This window comes from Canis aureus, chromosome 5 (genome assembly GCF_053574225.1).
Source record: "Canis aureus isolate CA01 chromosome 5, VMU_Caureus_v.1.0, whole genome shotgun sequence".
NCBI lineage: Eukaryota > Metazoa > Chordata > Mammalia > Carnivora > Canidae > Canis > Canis aureus.
The window spans coordinates 55776545-55794018 of record NC_135615.1 but is presented as its reverse complement, the minus strand read 5'-3'; the positions used below and the strand labels follow the sequence as shown (position 1 = coordinate 55794018).

General features: G+C 47.0%; 1 long non-coding RNA gene across 2 annotated transcripts; it reads left to right on the top strand.

Moving 5' to 3' along the window:
- Positions 1–229: 229 nt before the first annotated feature.
- LOC144314233 (uncharacterized) lies at positions 230–9590 on the top strand. Of its 2 annotated transcripts, none has more exons than XR_013380058.1 (5): positions 230–814; positions 1297–1520; positions 6513–6561; positions 7195–7527; positions 8382–9590. It is a non-coding gene; the product is annotated as an uncharacterized LOC144314233 (long non-coding RNA). The 2 variants fall into 2 exon arrangements; XR_013380059.1 differs by having other exon boundaries at positions 255–814; positions 7195–7396.
- The last annotated feature ends 7884 nt before the right edge of the window (positions 9591–17474 follow it).

The window sequence follows — 17474 nt, the reverse complement described above, 5'->3', positions numbered from 1 at the left end:
GATTTTTTTTTTCTTTATTTATTCATGAGACACAGCCAGAGGGAGAAGCAGGCTCCATGCAGGGAGCCCGACATGGGACTTGATCCCGGGACCCCAGGATCATGCCCTGGGCTGAAGGTGGTGCTAAACCACTGAGCCACCTGGACTGCCCAGCTATTTATATTTTTGAATCTCAGTTTCCCCTTCCAATATATTCTCATCCAAGATCTATATGATCAGGGTACTTGAAATGGAGTACTTTACTCACAATTAATATTTTGTTAATATTTTAATCAAAATATATACTAGGAAGGCAGTTTTCTTTTTTCATAAATTTATTTTTTATTGAGGCAGTCAGTTTTTAATTATCTACTAGGGACATCTGCCCATAAAAGAGTAGTCTTGCGCATATCATCCGAGCAGCTATGCATTCTTCTAAGCATGGGACCAGTGAGCCATCGTGTCAATCCCTGATACAGGATCACCTGAGGAACTTTGCCAGGAGCTTATCTGTTGGAGAATGGGGTGGGAGTTCAGAAGTTACTATGGTAAGAACTGAGCTGGGAAAGGCAACTGAGACTTTACAATGTGGACTTGAGAGCAGTAGGCTGTTGGAGAAGGGGGAGTCAACTGGGAAACTCAAATTAGAGAGACGCAGAGCTGAACACCCAACGCAAACTGAAGAGACAGGACAGATCTCAGCAGCTGGATCTGAAGCCAGTTGGAACCTTGTCCCCATGGCAACTTCTATGGAACATACAAGAAACGATGCGGATCTAAATGATGTAAAAGGGGAATGGAAAGCAAGAGAAACCACCCGACTCCAGAGGCTGATGTAAGTCGTTGGGTTTCTGAAAAGGCCTCTTTCTAAGGGTGGGACCCTCTTGCCTTAAAAGTAGCTTCCTGAGCACATGCTCAAGACACGGAATCTGACCCACATAATGTATTTCTGCAGAGCCCATGCGGGCCCCTGGTGACCACCACTCTTTTCTCTAAGTTTTGCCAAATTGTCTGATTTGTTATCTCTTCTAGGATTTTGCAGGGAATTAACATCTGTGGTTTCTAGAAACAACTTCAGGGGAAAAAAAAGAGAAACACAGGAGATTTTCTTGCCTCCAGTCATTTGGCACCTCTTCTTCTTTAAAGAGAACCAATAACAGGTTTATAACTCCAGTGCCAATCTTTGGTACCCTGTGGTATGACTCATCTGGTCTTGAAACTTGTACTCACTTTGTGCCAGTAGGTCTTCTTTCCTACCCCCTCTCCTATGTTTGGATGATGTTTTCTCTAAGCTGTTTTTATTTTGCAAATTTTCAGTTTGGAGATCCTGGTCCCTGATGGAGGAGGGAAGAAAAACAGGAAATAAGCAGTGCTGCCGGCCCTGTCATCTGTCAACATTACATCATCTGCTCCTGGCCTTTATGTCTTCATTGTTTTTCATCCCTGTGCAGCTTCCAAAAAGCCCTTGCTCTGCCCTTAACCTTTTTCCCCCGAGCCTCAGCTTGCTCTGGGATCTCACCTTTCCGGCATGATTGCTTCAGGTTTGTGTCACTCCTTTGAATTTGTCTTTGACTAGATGCACATTTTATTTTCAACAGAATAAAATGTTACCACTAATATTTTATTTAGCAACCTCTTCCATCTCTCCTACCATCGTAGAGCATCTGGCTATGAGATCTTACTTCTGTTTTTCTGATTTTAATGCTGAGCCTTCATAATCTCAGACCATACGCTAGCAGTACAGTTCTAGAAGAGCATGGCTTAGAAAAGAAATTTCAACCCCCAAAGGACATGAGATTTCAAAAGACAAAAAAAAAAAAAAAAAAAAAAAAAAAAAAGGAAAATCAGAGTAACTAGGAAAATTCGAGTACTTAAAAACCCAAATTCTCCTGACCATCTGGAATGTTTGTGAAAAATGCAAACCCTTGGCCTCACTGTGGACCCCCTGAATCACTAGGGTGGAAGCCAAGGCATTCTTTTTTTCTTTTTTTTTTTTTTTTCTTTTAGAGAGCAAGAGAAGGGGTGGAGGCACAGAGGGAGAGGGAGAGAGAAAGAATCTTAAGCAGGCTCCATGCCCAGCACAGTGCCTGATGCAGGCTCAATCTTACAACCCTAATATCATGACTTGAGCCAAAACCAAGCGTCAGACATTTGACCAACTGAGCCACCCAAGCACCCCACCAAGGCATTCGTTTTCAGACAATTTATTCAGATGTTTCTTATTTATACCAAAGTTGGACAATCACTTCATTGGAGGCCAAAGAAAGTAGAGTAAGCTTTGATGGTTGAAATGTCTTGGAAAATCAAAGCCTACCCATTTCTCTGCATACCCGCATCACTATGAATTGAAACTCTACTAATTTCAAAGGGTTTATTTCAGCCTGGGTCAGAAAGAGTTGAAACACTGGAAGAGACAAGACCCTTACTTGAGTATTAAAGGAGAAAGTCGTAGGGCCCAATTACAGAACGAGAATTTCATGCTGACATTAGAATAGTCATTCTCACATTATTCTTAAAGCATCCCCATTCCGTTGGACAAGAACTCGGTATGCACAAACTCTGATAAATATCAGGGCAGTGAACAGTGGAAACACATGAGTGTGGAGCCTGGGAGACCTGCATCATGGTACTGTCTTCCACTTCACAGTTGAGTTATTATTCAAGTTGCTTACCTAGAGACGCAAAACAGAGATAAGACTATGCTGAGTCCTGAGAGTAGGCAATATATCAATGAGTAAATAGTATAGCTGCAAAGCACGTACTGCATATCAAGTGCTCAACCTATATTTCTTTCTCTTTTTCCCTTAGGAAAATATATGCCCAGATAGGAACTGTCCTTCCCATTCCATGGAGAATTCTTTCAAAAACCTCACATCCAATTTAGTTCAGTAAAAAAAAAAAAAAAAAAAAAAAAAAAAAAAAAAACTGCCACAAACAGTCAAAAGTTCAGGACAAAATGGACTGAATATGCCTTCTTCAAGTGGAGTTCTAATTTAAGACTTGCCTTCAAATTAATTATTCATTACCTGTTCAATGTTATTGTTGCTCTATTGTAATTTCACAGAGAGGTCTCCTAATAAGGATCTAAAAATTAGAAATCTGTTCTACAACGAATCTTGGAATTCTCTTCATGAGAAAATATTCTTGGAATATGAAGGCTATGGGATTTTGGAATTCTCCCTCACACAAATTCCTTTCTTTTGAATAATATTTAATCTCTGTAACTACAGGGTGAGTCCTAGGAGACATATCTATGATTACGGTTCTGTTCTTTTTTAACTAGCAATGCCGACCGACCGACAATCCAGGGCTTAATCTGTCCATCTACACATCTGTTATGAGCTCCGTAGCACCTACTTTACTTGCTGGACCATTCCCTCAAACTCTAACAACCCCTTAGTACCCCTCCTGATACTTGTTTCCAGATTGCCAGAACTTTTCCTGGATGCCTTATGGGGAAGCCCTCCTGCAGTTAGGAAACCCAATAAGGAGTTTTGATTTGTGGTCACATGTTACATTTACAGAATGACTTCTTTGGTGGTAAGCCCTTAGGATAGAACCCTAGAGTGGAGCTTGGAGCCAGGCCATTCTGCATGAAAAACAAGGCCTAGAATGCAATTTTTTTCAGTGCCTGTTGCTGGAGGGATGGCTAATGAAGTGGCACATCATTAAGGACGCATCAAGGTGCTGTTTAAGCGTGGAACTTGTTTTCAGACTCCAAGCAAGAAGTGACCTTTTTTTCCAAAGAGGCTTAAAACTTTATTCTTATCACTATGGCACAGAGAGGGCAGCCAGAGGGCCCTGTGAAACGAATCCTTTTCATTAACAGTCAGCCGTTTTACCAACAGGGAAAGGAGGCAGCCAACATTTGCCAGGTACATTGGAGAAGAGCAGAGTTGTCTGTAAACATTCATTAGTAAGATTCACTATATAAAGCAAGTACATGAATAGAAAGAGAAGCCAGGGGGGATGGAAGGAAGGAAGGAAGGAAGGAAGGAAGGAAGGAAGGAAGGAAGGAAGGAAGGAAGGAGAGGAGACCGAGAGAAAGGGAAGGATACCTGGAGGCAGGAAGGATGGACAGATGGTTGGTTCTAGGGACAAAAGCACCAGGGGACCCACAGAAGAGGATGCAGATTACCTCGGAGCAAAGACTCATTCCTCAACCTTATTTGTTAAGGGTGACTGAATGTTCTGTGGTGAGCGGGAACTGGAGACTGATAAGAAAACCTACTGCATGTTCCTTAAAGTTCTTGCAATTAACTGCATATGTCAAATTGTATCTAATTTCCATTAATGATTCCAGTGATTCCTAACTATGTCTTCATTTTCATGACCCCTTCTGAGGATGCTCAAAGGGAGCTACCTGGCTAGGTGAACGCTACTTGTTACTCTGACGTCAAGTGTAGTAAAATCCAAGTAATCTGAGACCTTGCACATCCATTCTCAAAATTCTGTCTCAATGAGGCTTACTTCCCAAGATTCCTGGGTCTTAGAAAACAAGAAGCGGAAGCGATCCATAAAAATGAACAGAAGCTAAAAAAAAAAAAAATTAATAGAAGCTCCTAGATGTATGTTTTGGTTAGTGGTGGGGTCCTTCCACAACACTTATCCTGTAACCCTTTTACTTAATTCAGGGATCTCACATAGGAAACAGGAAGCAGCAAAGGAGTATTAGTTAAGGAAGGCAGTGATCAAGACAGTGCTGGGCGTTTAGAACTAGCTGCTCTAACGAATAAGAAAATACAAAATGTGGGACACCTGGGTGGCTCAGCGGTTTAGCACCTGCCTTTAGCCCGGAGTGTGATCCTGGAGACCCGGGATTGAGTCCCACATCAGGCTCCCTGCATGGAGCCTGCTTCTCCCTCTGCCTGTGTCTCTGCCTCTCTCTCTCTCTCTCTCTCTCTCATAAATAAAATCAGAAAGAAAGAAAGAAAGAAAGAAAGAAAGAAAGAAAGAAAGAAAGAAAGAAAGAAAGAAAGAAAGAAAGAAAGAAAGAAAGAAAGAAAGAAAGAAATGCTTCAAACACCACAGAGGTTTATTTACCTCAGACCAAGATAGACATTTCTCTTTGGAGGTTGGCTTATCTCCATTCACCTGCTGTCATTCAAAGTCTCAGACCAACATTGACTGTGCGACCCTCATTACATGGTTTCTAAGGTCATCGTAACCAGCTCCATCCCAAGATAAAGTGCATGGAGGAGTGTTTACAGGAGACTTCTATGGGCCAGGCCTTGAAATGGGACATATGACTTCTGTGCACATTCAGTTGGCTAGAACTTAGTCACATGGCATCACCTACCTGCAAGGGAGCCCGGGGAACGTGGTCTTAGACAAATGCCCAGAAACATAAGGAAGCAAGTTAGTGAGTGAATAGTTAGCTGTCTCTGACATAAAAGGTATGCATATTTATGCCCCCGTCCCTACACAAATCTAGAATAACAATGCTTCATTTCCAGAACCATGACCGAAAGTCAAAAGATGGTTACATTTACTACAATAGGAGTAGAGTAAGAGCCACTATTTACTGGACACTTACTGTGTCCTAGGACCCATGTTAAATTCACACATTATCCCATTTAATCCCCATATCAATCTTGACTTTGCAGAAAGATGACATGCTGAGAGCGGGTAAGTCACCTGCCTAGTGTCTCACACTCAGTGACAGCTGGGATTGGAACCCAGGCTAACTCTGATGGCCAGGCCCTTTACTGCCTCATTATACATTCGCCACCACATCACAGAAGGACCAAAATGTAAATCGCAATCTGCTCCAAAGTGAAGCCAGAGTTCTTCTATTTTCAACATCAGGAAAAGGAAGAAATGATCCTCAGATTTTGAAAATCCACACGTGGATGAACTTGAAATAGAAAATCAGGAAAGCCTTTGGCCAAGTTTAGAAATCCCTCGAACTCCTTGGATTCTGCTATTGAAACCTTGCTTGAGCCTTTCTGGTTTATTTTTAGTTTTTACCAGGCACCATTTCCTGGATTGGTGAAGCAGGTTTAAATATTCTTATAAGTATTTTGGACATAAGTGAGATTTTTTTTAGCTGAATGCGAAAGAAATGCAGATAACTGTGCGATGAGCATATCCAAAATAAATAAGAGCCAAATACTTAAGCAGTAAGAGGACGTATCTACCAAAGCCTGTTGGGCCTTCCTGAGGCTGGCCTTCCTGAAACCTCATGTGTTCCTACCGTCTGTTGTTCCTGGCCTGAGGCTGGAACCTGAAAACCCTATGATTTACTCAGAACCCTTTCCCAAATCTGTTTGAAACCCTAACAAGGGCCATGCAGATCCCTAAACTCTGCAAGCACTCTCATGATCCTTGTGGTTTGACCTCAGCTGCCCGTGTGGAATTCAACACCCGGGTGATCATTTAGGCCAAAGTCAGGAGATGGAAGTAGAGATCTGCACCAGAAATCCCAGGCAAGTTGGAATTGTCAATTCTGCTCACCCCTTGCCATAGGTAGCAGCTTTTGGTAACTGTTGGCCAGGCATACCCTCAGGTTTACGTTCAGTATGTCTTCACAGATGGTGGTCTGAATGCAAGAGCATCTGTCCTCCTGCTACATACCGACTGGTAAGCACCTTGCTCACCTTTTTGAGGCTGTTTGGAAAAACGATCACCCTTTACCCCTCTTGTCAGTCTCCCAGGCTTGGCCTCACTAGCTACAGGTATTAATGTGCATCATGCCATGAATCATGCTGTGAATGGAATCTTTGCCTCCCATCATAACCATAGAAATAAAAGAGGTAAAAACAAACAAATTTGCCCTGTTACCCACCATGACAAGATCACCCTTTCCTTCCATGTAACTGCTTTTTTATTAAAATAAATAGAGTGAAGTGACAACATTCTTATAATATGGCAAACTGTTTACAAAGCTGGGTGGTAGGGCAGCCCGGGTGGCTCAGCGGTTTAGCGCCGCCTTCAGCCCAGGGCATGATCCTGGAGACCCGGGATCGAGTCCCACGTTGGGCTCCCTGCATGGAGCCTGCTTCTCCCTCTGCCTGTGTCTCTGCCTCTCTCTCTCCCCTCTCTGTGTTTCTCATGAATAAATAAATAAAATTAAAAAAAAAAAAAGCTGGGTGGTATACAGGGTGATCATTATAAACTAGTCTATGCACTCATGTCATGATTTTTAAATATTCTGTAATAAATCAAATATCAAAGAGAAATAATTTAGACTGAGTTTCTTGTTTTAATTTCTAGTTCTACTAATCACCACTGGGTCCTAAGCCACAGGGAACTTAAATCCTGACAGCAACCATGTGAGCTTGGAAGGGAATCCTTCCCCATTCAACCTCTCAGATGAAACTTCAGCCTTGCTGGCCACATTGACTACAGCCTCATGAGAGATCTTAGAGTGGAGCGCCCAATTAAGGCATGCCTGCTTTCCTGACCCACAGACACTGTAAGATAACAAATGTCTGTTATTTCAGCCACTAAGTTTGTGATAATGTTACTATGCACTGAGAGATAAATGACAAGATGCTTATACCTGGAAATGGCAGGCCTCCTCTCCTTGGAGGTCATCAGTATAAGGTAACTGGGCAGTTTTAAAGAATACTTTTGCTTGAGTGTCACCCTCAGATACACTGATGTGAGTGCTCTGAGCTGTGGCCTAGAGATTAGAATTTTGAAACTGCTTAAATTATTCGATTGTACTACAGAATTTGCAAACCACTGCAAAGCTGGTTATTTCCTGTTTCCCTTCTTTTTCAGCTGTCACTTTTCTGCATTCTGAGATTTCCTCCTACAAATCACCGTCCTGCATACTCACTTCAGACTCTTTGGTCTGCCTGAGTATGTAAACAATCATTTCTTCTCTTGTACACACTCTTTCTTCAGTACTTTGTTCCAGTCAAATAGCATTGCCCACCCAGTTGTAGAGTTTCCAGAGACAGTGGCTCCCAGAAGAGGGATAAGTAGATCTCTGTACTTCTGCACCTTGACCTAATGGTAATGGTACCCAGGTGGGGAAGTGTAGGATGGCGGTGTCTGTCAAGAGGGAAGGAGGAGCGGGAAATATCAGACGGAGTATAACATTTTTGATCCATTAGTGACACATTCTGGCACAATTTAAGAAGCTGCAAGAAACCATCAAATATTCTAGCTTTTAAGTGTAACAAGTAATGAAGGAAGAGTCACCATAGTGAGCATATACAATAAATGGTAGGTCTGAAATTTTTTGGAGAAAACCATAGCCTTGTTCCTTCCCTGGGTAAAATACCAGATAGTACTCTCACTTCCTCGGTGTTTGTGTTTAAGGGCCTATGTCTGTGCATGCCTGAGTATAATATACAGAAATATCAACTGCTAAGTTATTTTTACCAGTCAAAATGACTGGTGGCTGACTTGTTCTGACTGATAAATGTGTTTCTGATTTGTCTTTGCAGCATAACACAAAGGACACTGGGCAGAAATCTGCCCAGAGCAATGTGATTATTACGTTAATGGTTTGGGACCTTGAGGGCCCCAAACCACAAGGGCACAATAACCTGACTTGAGGGAGAAAATCCTGCCCTGGCTAGAGGCCAGGGGGACAGCTGACAAGGAACATAGATCGCATGTGTACAACTGGCTTCATGCTCTGTTCTATCACCTCATGCTCTGCTGATCCCCCTGCACACAGACACCCCGGAACACCAGCCTCACTGCTGGTCTCCAGACACTACTGCTGACTATGACTGATCATTGCCTCCTCTCCCCGACCCTAGCTGCTAAACTATGCTAGAGGTGAGACATTGATTTATTACTTGTTTGCTATTAAAAGTGGCCTTTATAAAAAGGAAAGCAATTTTAACAGTGCCTTGCTGTGAGGGTTTTTATCCCTTCTTAACCCTTCCCTTGAACAAAGGAACCTCGAAATTAAAGCAGCAGCACACCTCACTCCCCACAGAGCTAAAGTGCTCTGTGTCCTATCCAAAGTGCCACCTATCAGTATAAGGTAACTGGGCAGTTTTAAATAATTATCAGAGGCAGGAAAGCAGAGTGGATGGGAACACGTGCTTTGGCATCAATAGAATAAGGTCTCCCGACTTCACAATCCCAGGGCAAGCTACTTACCTGCTCCAGGCCTCTGCTTTCTCACCTGCTAACCACAGTACCAGGCACAGGTTAAGTGCTCAAGGAATAGGAGCTATTATCATTGTTATTTATACTTTTCCACTCCGAAATGTGATCGGTTCAGAGTCACATTCACAAACTGAGTTACAGTCCACAAAGGCTGGACGATTATTGCCACCATCCCCATCCATTCCCTCAAAGAGGAAGTCGAACACAGGATAGTGACTTCACTCACTCTTAGTTACCCATCCATATATTTTTCCATGTATGGAAGTCAAAATCTCCATTTTTTCTTAACAAGTACCTATGGCATCTACAAAGCATAGTACTTGGTGCTAGAGGAGAGAAAAACACAGAAGACTTTTGAGCTTAGACGTAGATTCTTCCCCCTTCAAGCTTTCGGATGAGACCTCAGCTCTGACGACGTATTAATTACAGTCTCACGAGAAATCTTAAAGCAGAGCCCCCAATAAAGTCATGCCTGGTTTCCTAACCCACAGAAACTGTGAAATAATAAATATGTGTTTTTAAGCCACTAAGTCTGTGCTAATATTGTTACTAGAGGCACCTGCTTTAGTAGCTTATAATCTAGATGGGGAAACATAACACGTCTACTACATGTCAACAAAGAGTAGGTAATAACATTTGCCTACTGGTATAAAAATGTGTTTAATACCCAAAGTGATCTATGATTAATCACATGTAGAATTTTCACTCTTTATGAATAAATAATAAACCCTACAATACAGTATTGAGGACTTGATTGTGTGTGTTTAAATTCAGATGGTGAATGTTAAAAAAATGTTTTAAACTTTACAGAAGGTAGGTATTGTGCTATTTTTTTAGGTGGGCTTTGTGCTTATCTTTATCCACTAAACATACAAAAGAAATAGATGCGTAAGGTAAGATTTCAAAATCTATACCTACGCAAAATTTACTATTATCATAGTATTAGCTTTGGCTACCCACAGTCTAGGGACGAACACAGTTTTCATTTGCTTTGACTCATCAACCAGTTTTTAGACTAAGTAGAAGCCCGGGTGGAGTTTGAGCCATGACGCTCTGGATTCCACATTGAGAAATGATGAGGGAAGACGCCCTCCAACTCAAAGCAACTATGAAGGTTTCTCTGGCCTCCCATAATCCTCTGCTAACTGTATTATGGAAATGATGGTAATTACTTCAAAGTCCCTGGTGATTCCTATGTCTTTGGTGCCGTTCACTGTCAGTTCACCTCGGCCAACCAGCTGTCTCATGGACCTGCCTTTTGTACCAAACCTTTAATGAAACTGGCATTTGTGTCAATAAACTTTAAGCCCATCTTGCTGAGATAATTATCTGGGTCACTCAAATTTCAGCTACTTCAAATAATTATAGCCTTTTAGCCTTGAGTATAAGGTGATGATTAAAGGAGAAGGAGTCGGGGTCCCCATGCCTAAGTCAATTAGATGGAAATGCCGGCAGGTCTCAGCGCAGGTCTCTGATTTGAATGCACAAGCCTCTGGGCTATGTCAGAGCCTCACACAGAATAAGTCATTCATGGAATACACATTTGTTTGGCTGAACCACGATCTAAAACGTGGACACAACAATTTTACACATTTTAACACATTAACAATTTAACACATTAGCTGTTGAGGGGAAAAGCTATCTCACAAACACCGTCACAGAGACTGCTGTGTGCTGCAGAACACTCAGCATCAACAACCAGAGTGCAATTCCATTGTCCTTAAGAACAAAGATTATAGCAAAAACCACTATCTAGATTTCAAAGCTCTCCATATCCAGCGGCTCAAGATTGGTTTTACAGCATCACTCGATTTTCTTTCCATGGCTTGGTAAAACTTCAAGGGACCGACTTTTGGTCATTTCACGTTCATCCCTATATTCTTAATGAGACAAAACTCACTGATTACAAAAAGGACTCATGTTCTCACTTTGGTCAAAAGCTTGAAATGTTCTGGAAAAAAACTCTCTCTAGAGACCGGGAAATTGTAACACTTAAATCCCTTTCCTTCTGTGGACTGGAAAGACAAAGCCTTTTATTAATCACCCCCGCCCCCACTTGCATCTCCACCTGTCAACGTTTAAAACTGGAGACTAATGGTAGACAGGCTTCTCCTGCAGATAGTAATTGCCTTTCCAACAGAGAAGCTATCTCCAAAGCAACCGAGATATGAGCTATGAATTCAAGCTGCGACGCTCTATGTAAATTGCTTGCGATGAAATTGAAATTTCCCAAAAGAAAGCTGCACTGATTCAGTCTATTAAATGCCTTCCTACCTCAGAGGCAGGGATGCACTCCGGCAGCTAGGAAATCGCCCACACCTCGTACACGGTACACAGAGATAAGACCCAGGCGCTTTATGACCTGGTCTTAAATTTTAAAGAAATCCCATCATTATTGATAATATAATTCAATAATTGCTATTCAGTACTTAAAGCAGCCCGACTGTCCACAGCTGCCCACATTAGTTCCAAAATGAAATCATGATGTTTCATACGCCCCCATCTCACATTAGCTTGTTTTTCCCACATGGGCTTTGTCATGCTTCTGTGCAATGTATTTTTGGTCTTTGGCATGCCTTGACTACTCAGTATTAAATGTTCCCATAAATTTTTTTCTGTTTTGCTTGGTTTTTAGTTTAGGTTTTTTTTTTCCATAAACTCCTCTACCTCCAAAAAGAGGATCTAGGGCCAGATAATGTTCTGTTGTACTAAGCAATGTTATTATTGTCCGATTAATAAACGATGTGACTAAACAGCCTTGCCTTAGGGGATGAAACAGGTGAACCCTCATGAGCGTAAAATTTGGTGAACACTTGACATAGACTTCCAGGTCACTGAACCTCTCATACTTCATTTGGCCCACATCTGCCTCCATCAGCCATTACCCACCAGGCCCACCCTGTCTGGAGTCTATCCTACTCTCCCCACCCCCACCCTCTCTACACACTCCATACCTTATGCTCAGGCTCCCTCGAAATCTGCTTATGAAAATCAAAGAAGAGGGGAAAATAAACACGAGAAGTCCACTCTGAGGCACAATGTCCCGCAACATTCACTGTCCCCATCTTCTTCTATCATAGTACAATCCTTGATTTTTAGCTGGGCACATGGCTGCCCGGGGTGATACTTAGGAACAATCTATGATGAGTTCAACCAAGCCAGGGCATGTAAACGGAGGTTTCCTTTTGGCCATGTTTGGGAAATTCCATTAAAATGGGGATGCGCCCTTTGCCTCCTTTTTTTCTTGTCCTTTCCTCCATCTGATGTCTGATAGATATGGCTAGAGCTCTAGCTACCATCTTGGTACAAGAAGCCTAAAGCCATGCCCTAAATATCACAGAGAACTCTCCGGAACAGAGCCACCATACTAGCCCTGAACTGTCTACCCCCCAGACCTTACAGTGAGAAAGAAACACACTTCCAGCTTGTTTAAGCCACGATTACTTGGGACGCCCACTACTGGCAATGGCATTTGATCCTAACTATAGGCACTCTGATTTTGACTAGCACCAGAGACCAGTTTTGTTTGCACTCAAATCATGAATTTTTAAGCACTTAATAGGATCACATGCTTGACAAATATCTGGCAAACTAAAAGACAAAGCCCATTAGTAAAGAAAAAGTTCCTTTTATTCACCCAAGCCAAAAATATCAGAATTTTAACAAATGAAAACAACAAAAACAAAAGCAATCTTATTTTTTTGTAAGCAACTTGTCCTGGCACTCTAGGATCTAGGTTCAGTAGACTGTTCACCGACTATGAGATTGCATTGTCTGGGACTCACTTTGCTCATCACTTTGCCTCTTAACTCGGGGGGATGAGAAGTAGGGAGGGCCAGCACGAGAGGGGGGCCTAGCGGGTACGCCTCTAGCCCCGCAGCCATGCTTCAACCCAAGCTCCTCTACCTTTAGAATTCCACATAAGATTCTGTTTTAAAGAGTTTCACTAAGGAAATGAGAATTTTTCAAAATCCCCAGGCTAGATAGCATGTAAGTTCCCTCCTAGTCCTGACATTTTATGATGAGAAAAACTCCCCCGTGGCCACAATGAGGCAGGTGGTGGCACTGCTGTGGCATTGAGACAAATTGGGAGTGGCAGTGTCCTGGACGTGTTGCCAAAGGCAAAGCCTGAGTCATCGAAGGCAGAAGCCGGATAGGAAGATGTCAGATCCAGGGGGAAAGCGACAGTACGGGAAGGACTGGATTTTGGTTTTTTTGTTTTTTCTGTTTGGCTCCAGTTATGCACTAACTAGAAGGACGAGGACGTGTAAAGAATAGACATTTCCTTAACAGACACGTAGTAAAAGCCACATACTGATGAAGTCACGCACGATATAAATGAGCAAAGCAGATGCTTCCTGGAGGCAGCTCATCTCATTTATTCACAAGGTGCTCAACCGGAGGAACGGGGCAAGGCCTGAGTGGTGGCGGGCCCCCAGCGGAGCTTGCCAGGGGTCGGCCCGGCTGGGGACAGCGCGGGCCCTCCAGCCCCGACGCACAGGGCCCTGGCCGGGTGGCAGCTCTGCCTCCAGGAACCTCGCCCTCCGCTTCCGTCACCCCCCGAGAAGCTCTGACAACTCCCACCTCGATGCCCCAGGTTGAACAGGTGCACCGTGACGCACGGGAGCCAGGAACCAGCCCAGGGATCCTTCTGGACTCTACCCCTCGACTCAGGCGTGTGTGGAGGCGGGACCTATGGCCAGCAGCTTCCAGGGCCTTCGGAGCCTGGGTCAACACCAGCAAGCGGCCCTGGAGCAGAGGCCGCATCCACACGGCTGGCAAGCCCGGCTCAGGGCCTGGGCCTGGTGCGTCCCCTTGGTGACACTGGGAGCAGCACGCCCGCGAGGCCGGCCTGGCCGTGACTGCACCTGTCGGCCCCGCGCCAGCCGGGGCGCCTCGGTCCTGGTGCCTCTGCACGAGGCGAGGCGGAGGGTGCGCCACCGCCCAGCACGGGGAGGGAGCCCAGCCGGGCCCAGCGGCGCCCAGACCCTCCCGAGGCCTCTGCTGTCCCCCGGCAGAGGAGAGGAACGGGGTGCCCGGGCCCCCCAGGAAGCCCGCCTCGGCGGTGCCCGAGCCCCCCCCCCACCCCCCGGAGGCCTCAGCCTGCCCACCCTGGCAGCACAGGGCCCCGGGCACCTGCCTCGGCCGCCAGTCGGGAGGCCACCTCCTCAGGAGCTCCGCAGTTCTCCGGGCGCCCACCCACCCCGACAGAGTTCCTCCAAAAAATAAATGCCTGGGCCCCATGCCTTCCCTGGGGGTTCAGGATTTCTGGGGTTGGCCCGAGCCCAGTGTTGGCAACCGCTGTTGAGCAAACCTGGGCGCTCAGCACCCCCAGGCCTTGGCCTGCTTGGATGTGGTTTCACACCTGCCATGGCCCCTCTGCAGGCCTATGACCCCCTGCAGGCCTGTGACCCTCCTGCAGGCCTGTGACCCCTCCTGCAGGCCTGTGACCCTCCTGCAGGCCTGTGAGCCCCCCCGCAGGCCTATGACCCCCTGCAGGCCTGTGAGCCCCCCACAGGCCTGTGGCCCCCCCTGCAGGCCTGTGACCCCCCTGCAGGCCTGTGACCACCCCCCCGCAGGCCTGTGACCCCTCTGCAGGCCTGTGAGCCCCCCGCAGGCCTATGAGCCCCCCGCAGGCCTGTGACCCCCACGGGATAGGGCTGTGCGGCCCTCCCCACCACAGTGCCCAACAGAGTTCCTGACATTCCACAGCACGTCCAATGACGTCTGCTGAATAAAATCAAATAGTGATAACCCAGAATTCAGGGCTTTTAAAAAAAATAAAAGAAAAGCTCACCACAGCTCAACGTGATAAATCAGGTGAGATTATATGTGTGCACATGCGTGTGTGTCATGGCTGCACAGCTGAAAACACACTCCCACACAGCCCTATGGCTCCTCCTGTGAAGCAGAGCCTGTCCCCAGCTGTGGGGCCTTGGGCAAGTCACGCTCTGAGCCTCAAACGCTTCACCCTTAAAACGGGGAGAATAACGCCTCCCTCCCGAGATGGTCGAAGACTCAGTGTGACAACCCAGCACCTGGCACACGTCCTGCGAGCATCACTGTCCTTGTCCCTACCGTCTCCTCATGTTACGCAGGGTAAACCGAGGCTCAAACAGGGCAAGTGACTTGCCCACAAGATCCCGCAGGGCTACGTCCCAAACCGAGCTCTACTGGCTCCCAATCTCCTATTTTCTCGTGTATCGTGTTGCAGACATTTTTCTGATGCAGGAAGCGGCAGGCAGCCCCAGCCCAGGGTTCCAGACAGGGACACTCAGGGACAGAGGAGGGGACTTGCTGGAAGCCAATCCTGGGGAGGTTACAGAACCAGAGTCAGAGCTCACGGGGTCCCCAGGCACATGGTGTGTGCTCATGGGGGGTCCCCAGGCACACGGTGGGCATGCTCTTGGGGTCCCCAGACACACGGTGGGCGAGCTCATGGGGTCCCCAGGCACATGGTGGGCGTGCTCACGGCGGGGGGGTACCCAGACACACAGGTGTGCTCAAGGGGTCCCCAGGCACATGGTGGGCGTGCTCACGGGAGTCCCTGGGCACACGGTGGGCATGCTCACGGGGGGTGGTCCCCAGGCACACAGTGGGCATGCTCACGGGGTCCCCAGGCACATGGTAGGCGTGCTCACAGGAGTCCCCAGGCACACAGTAGGCGTGCTTACGGGGGGTCCCCAGGCACACGGTGGGCAGCTCACGGGGTCCCCAGGCACACGGTGCGTGTGCTCGCCACCTCCTGTCGCTCGCAGCCGGGGAAGCCCGCCCTCCCCATGACTCCTGGCCCCCCGGGAGCCAGGGAAAGATGAGGCTGCCCTTGGGGATCCCCCACTCTGCCCGGGCCGCCCACACTCGTTATCCGCATCCTGACGGGGAAGCTCTGGGGAGCGCTCTCCGGGGCTCTGGAGCGTTCTGCGAGGTGTAAGTAGCCACTACGAGCCTCCAGCTTGTCCAGGACGTGCGGTGGCCTCTCTCCCGGCTCAGCGGGTCACAGAGCTTCCCCCCAGGAGGAGGCTCTGCTGTCCTCTAAGGCCAAGGACGAGAGGAAACTAGACACAGCGCCCAGTAAGAGGGGGCGCGGGGCAGGAAGCCGAAACCACACCAAAATATTTCTAGCAATTATGTCTGAGTGATTTTTGTTTGTTTGTGCTGTTCCATGACTTTTTCTTTTTTTTAATAGCAAGGAGATCCTAGTTTTCCAAAGAGAGAGTGTGCGTGGCGGTGCTTTACGCTTGTCCAGGCAGGAATTCACGAAGCAGCAACTGCCTCAGCTTCTGGCTCTTCCTTCGCAGCTGCCGGGCAAGCCTGAGCTGAGGCCAAGGGGGGCGACCGGGCAGGGACACGCGGGTCCCCAGCAGAGGCACAGCCCCGGGCGCCGTTGGCCAGGTAAAGGGAGAGCCCGGCCCCAAGCGAGGCCACCTGTAGGCAGCGGCTCCTCCTCCTGCCCACCTGCCCCTGGCCAGGCCCCTTCGCCTCGACGTGCGCCCCACGACCCGCTGCAGCCAGAGGCGGGGGCCTTTCGCTTGTCCACTCAGGATCTCATCCTCCCAGATCCAGGGAGAGATCTGCAACCGGCCCCAGAGCAGCCCAGAAAGGGCCACTCCCCTGCCAGCATGCGCCAGGATCCTTGCATACCGCGGGCTGCCGTTCATCCAGCCCTGGCCGCTGCCCCGCCAAGGCCCGGGCACCGCACTAACCGGGAGCTGAGGCCACGGTGCGGGGGCTGCAGACAACACTGGACCACGGCCAACCACAGACCTCGCCTCCGATCCCCTCGAGGAATCTGCACAGCTGATATTATTTCGATTTTACGGATGAGGAAACCGAGGCTTAGAAAGATTAAACAAGTAGCTCCAGGTCACACAGCCCGAGGGAAACAGCCAGGGTCTGACCCCAGGTCCACCAGAGAACTCCAAAGTGCGCCTTCTACCACCGGCTTCATTTATTTCTTAGCAAAGGGGGGAATAGCTCCCTTGGCTCTGCGTTCCCGAGGCTTCACCAAATACGCCGAACACACTGGAAAGGATACTTCACGTTTCTTGGTACCTGCACGATGCCTAGCATAGCATCTGTTCCATGAGAGACTCCTAATAAATAGAGGAATGAATTAATTTAATGAATTATCTCACTTCGAGCCCCTGGACTCACCCACCCTTTCCATCTTCTCCCTAATTATCACCCCCCTCTCTCTCCATCACAGCCAAATTTTTTTCTAGCCATGTTCACATGCAGTTGACATAGACTATCGTGTAAGCTTAAGGAGTTCACGGTAATGACTTGGGCCACGTATGTGTCACAAAATCATTAACAACGGTAAGGTGAGTTAACACCCCCGACGCCTCACATAATGACCAACTGGTGTTTTGCAGTAAGAACATGTCAGATCTACTCTCTCCACAACTTTTTTT